Source organism: Podarcis pityusensis (assembly GCF_964106645.2).
Source record: "Podarcis pityusensis genome assembly, chromosome: 2".
NCBI lineage: Eukaryota > Metazoa > Chordata > Lepidosauria > Squamata > Lacertidae > Podarcis > Podarcis pityusensis.
This window is the reverse complement of record NC_138029.1, coordinates 17,621,476-17,635,142: the sequence shown is the minus strand read 5'-3', so window position 1 is coordinate 17,635,142 and position 13,667 is coordinate 17,621,476. Positions and strand designations below refer to the sequence as shown.

Below are 13,667 nucleotides of genomic sequence, written 5' to 3'. Positions count from 1 at the left end.
ATAATAATAATAATAATAATAATAAATTTTATTTATATCCCGCCCTCCCCAGCCGAAGCCGGGCTCAGGGCGGCTAACAACAATAAAATAATACAACATTCTAAAATCATTTCATTATAAAATTAATTCAAATCAAATTGATCAAATTGATGGCAACCATTGGGCTAGAGTTCTGTGAAGATTGCCAAAGGAGGGAGTCAGGCTGTGCCCTGACCAAAGGCCTGGTGGAACAGCTCTGTCTTGCAGGCCCTGCGGAAAGATGTCAAGTCCCGCAGGGCCCTAGTCTCTTGTGACAGAGCGTTCCACCAGATCGGAGCCACAGCCAAAAAAGCCCTGGCTCTAGTTGAGGCCAGCCTAACCTCTCTGTGGCCTAGGACCTTCAAGATGTTTTTGTTTGAAGACTGTAAGTTCCTCTGTGGGACATACCAGGAGAGGCGGTCACGTAGGTACGAGTGTCCTAGGCTGTATAGGGCTTTAAAGGTTAAAACTTTTAAAGTTTTAAAACTTTTAAAGCACCTTAAACCTGATCCTATACTCCACCGGGAGCCAGTGCAGCTGGTATAGCACTGGGTGAATGTGATCCAGTGGAGAGGACCCCATAAGGAGTCTCGCCGCGGCATTCTGCACCCGCTGGAGTTTCTGGGTCAGTCTCAAGGGCAGCCCTATGTAGAGCGAGTTACAGTAATCCAGTCTGGAGGTGACCGTCGCATGGATCACAGTGGCTAGGTCAGGGTGAGAGAGGTAAGGAGCCAACTGCTTAGCTTGGCGGAGATGAATGGAAGATTTGAAAGCATGCCCAAATCTGGCTTGGAATTTAAGTGTGATTTCTGCAAACCGGTTTTCATGAACGTTTGCACTTCTGCCTAGACTAGAACATGGTGACATACAGTAATGTTTCAATCTGTTCCAGTGACATACACTACCAGAGCTCGCATGCCTTTCATGTAGCTTTCTGCGTCTTGGAAGAGTAAACTGGGTGGCTACATTTTCCACTCATTCTTTCAACAAGAGTGCCTCTGAGAAACAATCCAAATAGCCCAAGGAGAGCTCTCCTTGTGAGACATCTGGGATTGACTGATGCCTAATAAATTTAAACTTGGATCTCCTGCACATGCTGTGGCGTCCAATTACAGACTCATCAAGGGATTTAATGGTGCATTCTAGCAATACGTGGGTTTCCAGCAATATCCCTTTGAGGTAAAGTCAGAATTGAGAGCAAAGCTTTGGCAGCTTTTCCAAGCGAGGGCAAGGAAAAGGAGAGTTATTAAGAGCACTCAGTCCATTGACCGCTGTGGCATAAATATGCAAGAGGTTTTCCTGTCAGTTTCTCCTGCCAGTTTTTCAGAAATACTACATTTGGGCTGGGGTGAAATTAATGTTGCTGTATGGTCCTGGAGTCATTTTTGAAGACGGATAAAGGAAAGTTCAGCTGGTCGAGGAAACCAGAAATGTGATTATAACTGTAATTGACCAAGTGGGGAGCACTGTACCATGGAACAGCCAGAAGGCATTTTATTCTAATACCATTCCTCTTCGACAATTCACCAGTAGGTGTTCTTGTTATTCAGCGTCCATGCATTGCTACTTACTATGGCTGTGAACTTTCATTGGTTTAATCAACTGACAAAGCAACCTTTGTTGAATAATGGGAGGAGGTGTGTGAAGAGTCCCTCCTGAGGTGTTTTCAGTGGAAGTCGCCTGGATCAAGAGATCTGGAAAGAAACCCAGTAAGAGTTAAAATGAGAAAGGGCCATAGGTTGATGGTAGAGCATGCAAAATCCTGAACAAGCTGGAATGATGGCCTACATTTTATCAGCTTTCTGGGTTCCTAGGATGCTGAGTCAGTATCACTAGCAGCTGCCACCTGCACTGCATTTAGAAACTCTGCCAGTCCAGTGTTAGAAACTCAGATATATAAACTAGGCACCCAATGGCTCCTTAAAACAAGGTTACCCTCATTGCAAGAAGTGAGGTTACAGGGAACCAGACAGAGGGCCTTCTCGGTAGTGGCGCCTGCCCTGTGGAACACCCTCCCACCAGATGTCCAGGAAATAAACAACTATCCTACTTTTAAAAGACATCTGAAGGCAGCCCTGCTTAGGGAAGTTTTTAATGTTTAATGCTGTATTGTGTTTTTAATATTCAATTGGGAGCTGCCCAGAGTGGCTGGGGAAACCCAGCCAGATGGGTGGGTATTATTATTATTATTATTATTATTATTATTACAGTCACCCAAACAGAATGTCAAGACAGCTCTAAAGTCTTATTTTTCAAAAGATGACACAGACCATTCACCATTCTTCACAACTGTGAGCAGGGCAGTGGGGTGGGGTAAATGAAGACAAGCTACAACAATTAACTAGAACGTTGTTCACTGCTCAGGCTGCACAGAAAAAGCATTTTGGTTGTGCAGATAAAATATAACTGATAGAATTCTACAAGATGTGGTATTAGTGTGTGAAAACAGTCCCGATCCAAGGATCCCCAGGCATGCAGCTTCAGATGGTGGATACATCAGGTGCCATGCTGGTGCGCGGGCATCTTCACTTGGTCACAAATGGCCTATAGTCAGGTGCAAAATGTGCCTGGTGCCTGGCTAATTTCAAACACTGTCTGCAACTCTTGAATCCAGCAGGTGTGTGTGTGTTTCAGTGTCAGTTCTGCTGGAACATTGCATTGTGAGACACCACAGCACCCAGTTAAAGTTGCTCCTTCTGTGAACAACTTTAGCCCTTATTTGTCAAATGTGATTCCCATTGCATTATGGGAACGGAAACCTTTTGAGCCAGGCATTTGGAACTCCTAGGTACCATGATGGAAGTGCCTGAGTTTTTATTCTGTGTTAGTGATTGCAGGATTGCCTCCAATGAGCTGTTGGTGATGGGAGCCTGACTTTATTTAGCACCATTAGCTCATAATTAAATTTATGAATACACACACACAACCCCCTCCCCGATATTTGTATACAGTGGTGCCTCGCAAGACGAAATTAATTCGTTCTGCGAGTTTTTTCGTCTTGTGAATTTTTCGCCTTGCGAAGCACAGCTTCAAAAATCACCAAAGTCTTCAAAAACCTCAAAAAAGGCTACCACACCGTGTGCTATGAGTTGCTCCTCGAAGTCAAGTCGCAACTGCACCTCTTCAAGCAATGCACCCTGGGTATTAACGGTTTTAAGAAAAAGGAAACAAACTTGCAACTTTTTCGTCTTGCGAAGCAAGCCCATAGGGAAATTCGTCTTGCGAAGCAACTCAAAAAACGAAAAACTCTTTCGTCTTGCGAGTTTTTCGTCTTGCGAGGCATTCGTCATGCGACGTACCACTGTACTGTCTTTCAACATAAACTTTCTCAGGTAGTTTAGCAAAAACATTTTGTTAACCATAATAAATCTTCGTCCTTCAAAAAGGTTCCTTTGGGGTCAGGATACCTACTGACGGGGGTCTAATTCATACATGCGTGTTATCTTTTGCTGTGATGCTTATTGAGTGCTTCATACATGTGAATTGACTCAGAGACTGCCCATTTCAAGGTGTTGCCCATTAAAGAAAAATAATGCTAATTAGATTCACTGATTTTTCTGGAGAGTTCAGTTAATTTGCTTTCTGTAGAAATGTGAGGTGCTACCTTGCAAGGCTAGGCAACCGATTAGTAAATGCTTTCAGCTGTGCCTCTGCTTGTCTACAAATCACTGTTAAATAGGTGCAGCAGTTTGGCTTCTGGCCTTAGAGTTGAGAAAGCTTTGATATCTCTGAAAATTTTAAGACTGTGCAGTCCCTTAGGTTCCTTTTCACCTCAATCTGCATTGCACATTCTGATGTCTGCAAACACTTCCTCCAGATGGGTTGTTTTTAAAATGCCCATGCAGATCAGGTGTGTTGTGTTCAGCTATTCTTAAGTGCATTAATAACAGATGGTGTGCTTTGCTCATTATACCTGTGCTCTTGGAAGACTGCAGAAATGTTAGGGAAACAAGACTTGGTAAACTACCACCCGTAACAAGTGTCTTCAGCTCCTAGCATTATACTCATGCACTTCTATTTTTCTCTCAGGTAGGTTTCAAATGTAAAACATAGCTATTTCTGGAGCAGCCAGCCCACTGCTAAGTTGCTCCTAGATGGCTTGCTAACAATCCGCTAATGTTTTTGCTATAACTGTTTTTGAAACGTGTGGTTCTGAAGGCGGGCTGCTGGAAAAGTTGCAAAAATTGAATAGATGGTACGGAGCTCAGTGGGTTTGAGTGTGGTGCTGATATATGCAGAAGATAGGAAAAATAAATTTAAGGAACCCCAGAAAGAGGAGCAAGGAAGTCAAGTTTTGAAATGTCAGAATGATTGTAAAATTGTTGTTGCTTAGTCGTGTCCGACTCTTCGTGACCCCATGGACCAGAGCATGCCAGGCACTTCTGTCTTCCACTGCCTCCCACAGTGCAAAATTAATTGTAAAAGTGTAAAATTAATTGTAAAATTAGTGAAATAAATAACCGTGAAAAGCCACTCCCGACATAAGGAGGGGGGGTTTGCGGGCTCACGCCCACCAACATCTGCGCGGGGCTGGTCTCGGCCACACGCGATCTGGGGAATCCTCGGGCCGCGTCAGCCCCAGGGCCAACCAATTGGCTGGCTGCAGGGGCGGGGCCTGGGTCACTTAATGTCGGCGCGGCCCGGGATCTCCCCTTTTCGTCCTCGCCCACAGCTGCGGTTTCCCACCCACCCTCCCTCTAAGTTTCCCCCCAAACTTTGCTATGGACTTCGGTTGGTCGCCGCAAGGGGCCTGGTAGGAATTTTTCCGCTTGGCTAATTGGCATTGATTTAAAGCCATTTGGTTTTTTCGCAAATTGTCACAACTCCTTTGGTTTGGCGGTTAGGCATTGGTAGGGGTATTATTATGCAGATGAGTTGGGAGGGAGGAGCACCATCACCTCCCCCAAATATTTAAGGGTAGTATGATAAAGGATTCTGGGGGGCGTTGCCTCGTCCAAAACCTATGGAGGCTAGGGCCTAAAGTGCACCCCCGAGCGGTGACCCCTCGGGGAGTGCCTAGGGATGTACATCACAGGGGCTCCCCCTGCTGGTGTTAACCCTTTCCGGTTCTCATGCCGGATAGTCTGATAGGACCAATGCCTAAAGCCAATACCGCTCTTACCTGTAACCAATAAAGTTGTGGCCATTTTTTTGCCCATTAACCTAAAATTTGGTGTCCTGTGTCTTTATTATTCCAACTGGTGGGGGGCGGGAATCGCCACGCAAAGTAAAAAAAAAAGTGTGGTGCTGACAAAGTTGCAGGTTTGAGCAGGGTTGTTGTACATCTGGGTTTTCGTAGACATGTCCTCTTTTCCAAAGGAGAAATCCCCATCCAGGCAGATTTCCAATGCTTTGCAAAAGGTCTGGGGTTTTGTTTTTGTATTGTTTTCGGCAGCCGCCAGGCCTGTTGCAGCCTTCGTCTGGAAACACAGCATCTCCACCATCTTCATATCATTAGTTCTGGACTGTTTTCACACACTAATATCCCACCCTGCAGAATTCTATCAGTTATACTTTATCTTCACAATTGGAATGAATTTCCGAGACCAAAATGCTTTTTCTGTGCAGCCTATGCAGGAGCAGTCACCATTAAGAAAAAGAGGTCAGACTAGGCCAATTATGTATGTTGACTTTCCCTGGACCAAGTGACTTTTCTCTTTTAAGTTCTCAAAGCTCTTAACCTAGCTCAGGATTGTCATCTGAACTAGCCAGATGTTTAACTGAGAATCAATTGCAGTCCTTCGTTTGAAAAATAAGACTTTGAGAGCCGTCTTGCCCCCCAAATGGTAACTCGGCATTCCATTTTGGTGACTGCAACTTTTATTTAAGTAGCCATTTGGCGCCTTAATCAGCTTCTACCACTGATTGGGATGGTGAGGGGTGACGCAACGGCAAAGTCAGTGTGGCGCAAATGCACCAGCAGAACCAATTCACTGCTCTCACCAGTGCATTTGCACCGCAACAACCATCCCGTTGCCTTGCCCCCTCCTCATCCTATTATGCAGCAGGGAGGTCAGGTGAATGCTGTCTCCAGTTTCCCTGCTGTATCTTGTTCTCCGTGAGAGTTGTTCTGCTTGCACAACGTGGCTTTCCCTTTGTCTCTTCTCCCTGTGTACCCCCAAAATCTGATCCAGAGTGCCTAGGAGTTGAAGGGGAGAGGAGAAAGAAGTTCTCTTCTGCAAGGGCAAGTCTGCAGCACATAGCTGTCAACCGTCCCTTATTTGGTGGGAAAGTTCCTATCCCAGCGCTGTGTCCTGCTGCTGTCCCTTATTGATGATGTCCCTTAAATTTCCCGGGTTTCAAAAGAAGCAGCTCCTCTCCCTCCCTCCCTGCCAGCCAGGGAGGAGGGAGGCGCCAGCTGTGTTGCTTGGCTGCATTGCTCAGCCAATAAGGAGTCGAAGAACGACTGGGGGGTGGAGCTTGCATGCCTTGTGCCAATCAAATTGGCCGCGTTGCCTGGGGACTCGCCTTTGCTCAGCGCATCCCAGCAGAGAGGTGACGGTGGTTTTCCTTTCTGCATCCCCTTTGCCGGGTTGCTGCGCTGTGGGAACCACCGCTTGAGGCTTCGTTTGGCTGCTGGCTGGGCTTTCTGCCTTTGGCTCGGAGGGGCTCAGAAGTCGAACATACCTGTGCTCTGAAAATCCCTTATTTTGGCTGCTGATCCCTTATTTCCGAGGCTGCTGGTCCCTTATTTTCAAATCTGTAAGTTGACAGCTATGCTGCAGCATGACTGGAACAGCACTGCTTAGGGGTGGATGAAGGGGGCAGGGGGGTGGTCTGCCCTGGGTGTCATCACTGAGGGGGGTGACATTTGGCATGCCACCCACCCATGACTCCCAAGCCTACCCCGAGCTGTTGGGGGATGGGGCAGAGCTGCACCACTTTGTCAGTGGCCTTCCCCCTTCATTTTGACAGCTCAGGGGAGGCTTGGAAGTTGTGGGCCGGCAGAGTGCAATTGCCCCCCATTACTGGGTTGCTTCCTGGGGGCGGGAGCCTCCCCCGAGCTGTCAAAAGGAAGAGGGAAGGGAGGAAGGTTGCTGGCAAAGCGGCACGGCTCCCTCCCCCCCCCCCAGGAAGCAGCCTGCCATGGGCGGCTCGCTCCATCTCCCCCCCCCATAGGGGGTGGCTCGCTCCACCCCCATGTGTGTCTCAGCTCCGCCCCCATGGACGCATCCCTGGGTGCAAAGCATGTGTGCCACTCCAAGTGCCAGAGCAGCTAACTCCACTGCTGGCACCGCTGGCTACAGCCTGCAGATTGCATTTCCAAATCAAGGGCGGCTTCATTTAAAACTTCTCTCACAATGTCCCCCTGCCTCCCCCAGTTGTAAGAAACCTCCACTCAAAACAGGAGAGACTAAAGAAAATAGCTGAAAGTGATAGTATCACTCTAAAGTTTCCTGCAGGCAGAGAATGCAAGAGAACAAGGTGCCCTCACATTTAAAACCCTTGCATTTTCAGAGAGATAGTAATTTAGTACAACCAGATGACTCAAATCAAACAAGTTATATCTCAAATCTTCTCTTACCTGACTCTTGTATCCTGCTTTTCCATCTTCAGGGTTTGTTTGTTTTGTAAAGAGTAAAATCTTTCTTCTTTTGCTGCCACTTATCTTCTCTGCCTATATATTGATTTCAAGATTATTCAGTGATGTGCTGCTGTTTTGTTTTTTTCTTTCTCTCTCTTTCTCTAAAAAAATCGGTGACATTTTCTGTTTCCTCCCTAAGGAAGTGTTTAGGTTTTTTGATCCATACATTATGGGGAGTTTTGATGAAGGGGTGATTTAAAAGAACACAAATGGAAAAGAGTGCATTAGCTAGGCTAGGATTAAAAGTGTGTTTGTAGAATCAAAGACTTCAGAGTCAGGTGTATGTAGAAGAGACCAGGCGATTGGAGAGCCAGTGTGGTGTAGTGGTTAAGAGCGGTGGATTCATAATCTGGTGCACCGGGTTCGCGTCCCCGCTCCTCCACATGCAGCTGCTGGGTGACCTTGGGCTAGTCAAACTTCTCTGAAGTCTCTCAGCCTCACTCACCTCACAGAGTGTTTGTTGTGGGGGAGGAAGGGAAAGGAGAATGTTAGCCGCTTTGAGACTCCTTAGGGTAGTGATAAAGCGGGATATCAAATCCAAACTCTTCTTCTAACTTCTGCATCAAGTCCTTATAGCCAGGGCTAAGGGCCTTCTCAGTAGTGGCACCCACCCTGTGGAACACCCTCCCATCAGATGTCAAGAAGATAAGTAACTATACAACCTTTAGAAGACACCTGAAGGTAGCCCTGTATAGGGAAGTTTATAAATGTTAATGCTTCATTATATTTTTTTATATATTTTAGAAGCTGCCCAGAGTTGCTTGGGCAACCCAGTCAGATGGGCGGGGTACTACTACTACTACTACTACTACTAATAATAATAATAATATAAGGAGCACATTGAATAGTTTTACAATGAATTCCTAAGTGTCTGTGGAGAAGAAAGTCTGAATATTTTCACAGGGGCTTATGCTTGGGTAAGTGTGAAGAGGGCCGCAATTTTATGATTTTTTTCCTTCTTTTTTTCTTCTGTCACCTGGGTTCAGTTTAAGGGGATTGCGCTAGACATAAATATGTCAGCTGAATTTATGCTGACATCAGGTGCCGGGAGTATTAATTTATTTAGCAGCATGACTAATCTGAACATGATGTTAAAAGGGATATATACTGTACAATGTCCTTGTTGCTACTCTGTGAAATGGCAAATTGCCCACTACAGACCTTAAGGAACTTTAATGTTCTGTAATCCTAAGTGGGGCTGATCAGTTTGTACACAGGTTCTACGCAGCTTTGCTGACTTGCGGTTAATAACATGTCTGTGTTTGTTCATTCTGGAACTTCAGTGTTTGAGAATAATGTTGCCTTGCAGATCACTCCGTTGACATTTCTACCCGTGGCAAAAGTGTTTGCTCGCCTGGCAATTTCCACTTTTCGCTGGGGGAAAAACGTCATCTTAAATTTCTGCAAGGTCACAGAAGCAGAGGAATTTGGGGGGGAGGCAACCCTGTTACCCTTCTTGGGGGTGGGGTCCATGTGCCTGACAATAAACTTGAAGGTATGGTGGTTGCAGATGTGGGAATATATTTCCAATATGGTTCTCTTGCACCATCACATCACCTGCTTGGGAGTTAAAAGAGTGAAACGTGTAGAGATGAAAGTAAGTTAGTAAATTGGTCGATTTGATGGTGTACTTAGTACAGTGGTACCTCAGGTTAAGAACTTAATTTGTTCTGGAGGTCCGTTCTTAACCTGAAACTGTTCTTAACCTGAGGTACCACTTTAGCTAATGGGGCCTCCTGCCGCCGCCGTGCGATTTCTGTTCTCATCCTGAAGCAAAGTTCTTAACCAGAGGTACTATTTCTGGGTTAGTGGAGTCTGTAACCTGAAGCATCTGTAACCTGAAGCATCTGTAGCCCGAGGTACCACTGTACAACAGGATTATAGGCTGCATTTGCTATGTGATCAGCACAGTGAATTACAAACATAATTCAGACATTGAAAAAGGCACAAAAGAAAAGCTCAAGATTTAAAGATGAGAGTTTTCAATGAAGTAAGCAAACAAGAAAAAATGTGCAAGTGCATCCCGTTGACAACACCTGGTTTTCGACATTGCGATATATCACAAGCTAAACTTCATGATATACTGATAAATTGCAATGTCTGGAATAAGGATGGAGCTATGTAGAGGCTTTGGCTGGCTTCATGGTTTTTCCCACATTGTGATTTTTTTCACAGCACATGCGCGCGCGCACACACACACACATCATATTTGCAATATATTGCCAGGTCAAAAATTATGAAACTGATATTGCAATATGGACTTTGAACCAGTTTTCAATGATATATTGATACACTGCCAAGCCCTATTGCCCACATATGGGTTTGGGTATAAGGGTGCCTGAGTTAGCAACTCAGCAAACACAGTTGCCATTCATTGTAAGCACAAAAGATAAGAAAGGAAAACATGCTTCATTTTCAAGGTAAGCACCACAGACTTGGGATGCCAGTGACTGAACCTGTGACTTTCTGCATGGAATTATCTGTAGCCCCTCAGAGCAGAGGGGTAACTTACCTTGTTCCAGATAACAAGGGGATCATAGGAGGCTGAACGTTTGAGTTAAGGCTAGTAAAAGAGGATTCCTGGCAACCCGGTCAAGTTGCATGAGTTTGTCAACTGTGTGGACTCTGTCACTGTTCCTGTTTCTGCATGTGCTTAGGTTTAAGTAGCAGGTAAGTGAAATAATGTCTTTTCCTGTGAATTACTAGGTATTTTGAGGAATTTATTGAATTGCCCAGAGTTCAAGGATATTTAAGAGCTGAATCAAGCACAGATTAGTGATATTATGTACTAGCACTTGCTAAGGAAATTACATCTCCCATGTTGAATATACAGTAAGTAACTTCTTTCTTTAGACTGGGACAGCCAGAGTAGCAATCACATCTAGCATTTGCTAAAATGCTCTTTTGAAACAAATGGAGCCATAAGCAGGTCCCATTATGTTTCATATCTAAATATTTCAGATTAGGGTTTGAAGAGCAGTTTAAGTCACCAGCGTGTTTCGGAGAGTTCACATACAGAAAGGCAGCAATAACTGTTCTGGAAAATACATCCTCTCCAATGATTCTGAGAGTAGCGATTGTCTGTTTGCACTTAAGAGTGAGTAACAAGCCATTTTGACCAAAGTCAAGATCTCACATTTAAAGATGAATCATGGAGTTGTTTTAACATTTCCTGCATTGTAAAGTTTCATAAGATTAAGTTATTCCAGGGAGTGTTAACAGCACACCTATACATGAAAAGCATAATCTTACACATGCGTTCATGAATGTACAGTAGTACCTTGGTTCTGATGCTGATGTTGGGAAAGATGGAGGGCACAAGGAGAAGGGGACGACAGAGGACGAGATGGTTGGACAGTGTTCTCGAAGCTACCAGCATGAGTTTGACCAAACTGCGGGAGGCAGTGGAAGACAGGAGTGCCTGGCGTGCTCTGGTCCATGGGGTCACGAAGAGTCAGACACGACTAAATGACTAAACAACAACAACCTTGGTTCTCAAACACCTTGGTACTCAAACAACTTGGAACCCCAACACTGCAAACCCGGAAGTAAGTGTTCCGGTTTGCGAAATTTTTTCGGAAGCCAAACATGCTTCCTTTTGAGTGTTACGCTTCCATTTTGAGTGCCACACTTCCATTTTAAGTGTTACGCTGAGGTCTGTCAGTTTTTTATTTATTTTGCATTTCTGTTTTTGTGGCTTTTTTGTTTTGTTTTTGTGACTGTGTGGAACCCAGTTCAGCTACTGATTGATCAATTGCATGACTGCAGTACATTGTTTATTGCTTTCATTTTATGGATCAATGCTCTTGTTAGATAGTATAATTCATATAAAATTGGTGTTTTAGGGGTTGTTTTTAAAAGTCTGGAAGGGATTAATCCATTTTGCATTACTTTCTATGGGAAAGCGCACCTTGGTTATTGAACCAACTTCCGGAACGGATTAAGTTTGAGAACCAAGGTACCACTATGTCACTTTGGGGGTCTTTAATCTTGAGACAATAGAGCACCATAGTGGTTACTGTGCTAAATTAATACCAATTTAGAAATGCTGATATTGGCTTCCATATTTAAAAAGCAATGACTTAACAAAGCTCTAAATGGCCTGTAACCTAATTACTTGAGTGGATTACTTCATATACTGTATTTTTCGCTCTATAAGATGCACCAGACTATAAGACGCACCTAGTTTTTGGAGGAGGAAAACAAGAAAAAAATATTCTGAATCTCAGAAGCCAGAACAGCAAGAGCGATTGCTGTGCAGTGAAAGCAGCAATCCCTCTTGCTGTTCTGGCTTCTGTGATAGCTGCACAGCCTGCATTCGCTCCATAAGACGCACACACATTTCCCCTTACTTTTTAGGAGGGAAAAAGTGAGTCTTATAGAACAAAAAATACGGTATTTCCCGACCTGAGTATTAAGATCTCCTCTGCATTCCCTTTCTGGGAGCTAGTGGTTATATTGGGATATGGCAGATGTTATCCCCTGCTGTAGTGTGTCAAATATGGAATGCCATCCTCTCAGAGACTGAGGTGGCACTAATGGTAACTTCATTCCCGTGCCAAGCTGAGACTTTCCTCAGGCCCCAGGTCAACTGGAATTTGTTGATTGCTGAGTAATTACCATTTTATAAATTGCACTTTTCTTTTTATGAAATGTTACCTGCCCTGAGATCAGGATGATGAGGACACTTTAGCAGATTTCCTCATTCGTTTCAGTTCACATGGCTTGAAAATTGCATTCGACTCTTGGGTTCTGATTTGACCACCCTTGTGATGAACTAATAGCATGGGTAGGCAAAGTAAGGCCTGGTGGCCGGATCCGGCCCAATTGCCTTCTAAATCCGGCCCACGGACGGTCCGGGAATCAGCGTGTTTTTTACATGAGTAGAATGTGTGCTCTTATTTAAAATGCCTCTCTGGGTTATTTGTGGGGCATAGGAATTTGTTCATTTCCCCCCCAAAAAAATATAGTGTGGCCCCCCACAAGGTCTGAGGGACAGTGGACTGGCCCCCTGCTGAAAAAGTTTGCTGACCCCTGACTAATATAAATAATGAATGGAAAGAGTTAGTGGCTGCTTAGAGGAGTTTTGTATGCAGAAAATTGACACAAGTGAATGGTTCCTCATCATCCTGGAAAAAGTGACAAGTGGGGTGCTGCAGGATTCTGTCCTGAGCCTGTTGTTATTCAATGTCTTTCTAAACGACTTGGATGAAGGAATTGAGGGGATGCTCTTCAAATTTGCAGATGGCACCAAACTGGGAGGGGTAGGTAACACCTTAGAAGACAGAATCAGGATTCTAGATGACTTCAACAGATTGGAGAACCAGTTCAGAACTAACAAAATGAATTTCAGTTGGGATAAATGTAAGGTTCTTCACTTAGGCAAGAAGAACCAGCTGCACAAAAATAAGATTGGGGACACCTGGCTTGCTAATAGTACATGTGAAAGGGATCTAGGAGTCTTAGTAGACAACAGGCTTAAGAGGAGTTAACAGTGTGATGCAGCAGCAAAATATTGGTTTCACAGTATTTGACATAGCAATATATCACGACTGATGTTCCAGTTTCAAGTCCATATCATAGTACCAGTATCATAGTTTTTGATCTGGCAATATATTGTGAATCATGGTGTGTGTGTATGTGTACTATGCAAAAATCACAATGTGGGGAAAACCATGAAGCCAGACAATGCCTCTACATATTTCAATGTTTAGCTGGTGATACATCACGAAGTTGAAAACCAGATATCACGCAGCCCTATTGTTTGCCTTTACATAGTTCAATCCTTGTTTCAGACATCGTGATATAGCAGTATATCAAGATGTTTATCTGGTGATATATCGCCGTGTTGAAAGCCAGATATCATCCAGCCCTAATCGACAGAAGTATAGTGTCCAGATCAAGGGAAGTAATAGATCCATTCTATTCTGCCTTGGTCAAACCACACCAGAAGTCCTGCATCCAGTTCTGGGTGCCACAGTTTAAGAAGGATATTGACAAGCTGGAGTGTGTGCAGAGCTGGGTGCCCAAGAATATCAAGGGCTTGGAAACCAAGCCTTATGAG

The 13,667-nt window shown here is 44.5% G+C and overlaps 1 protein-coding gene across 3 annotated transcripts in view; it reads left to right on the top strand.

The window, feature by feature from the left end:
* The window catches only part of CA10 (carbonic anhydrase 10), a 339,889-nt gene that overhangs the window by 20,810 nt on the left and 305,412 nt on the right, over positions 1–13,667 (top strand). The gene's annotated exons all lie outside the window — the stretch shown is intronic.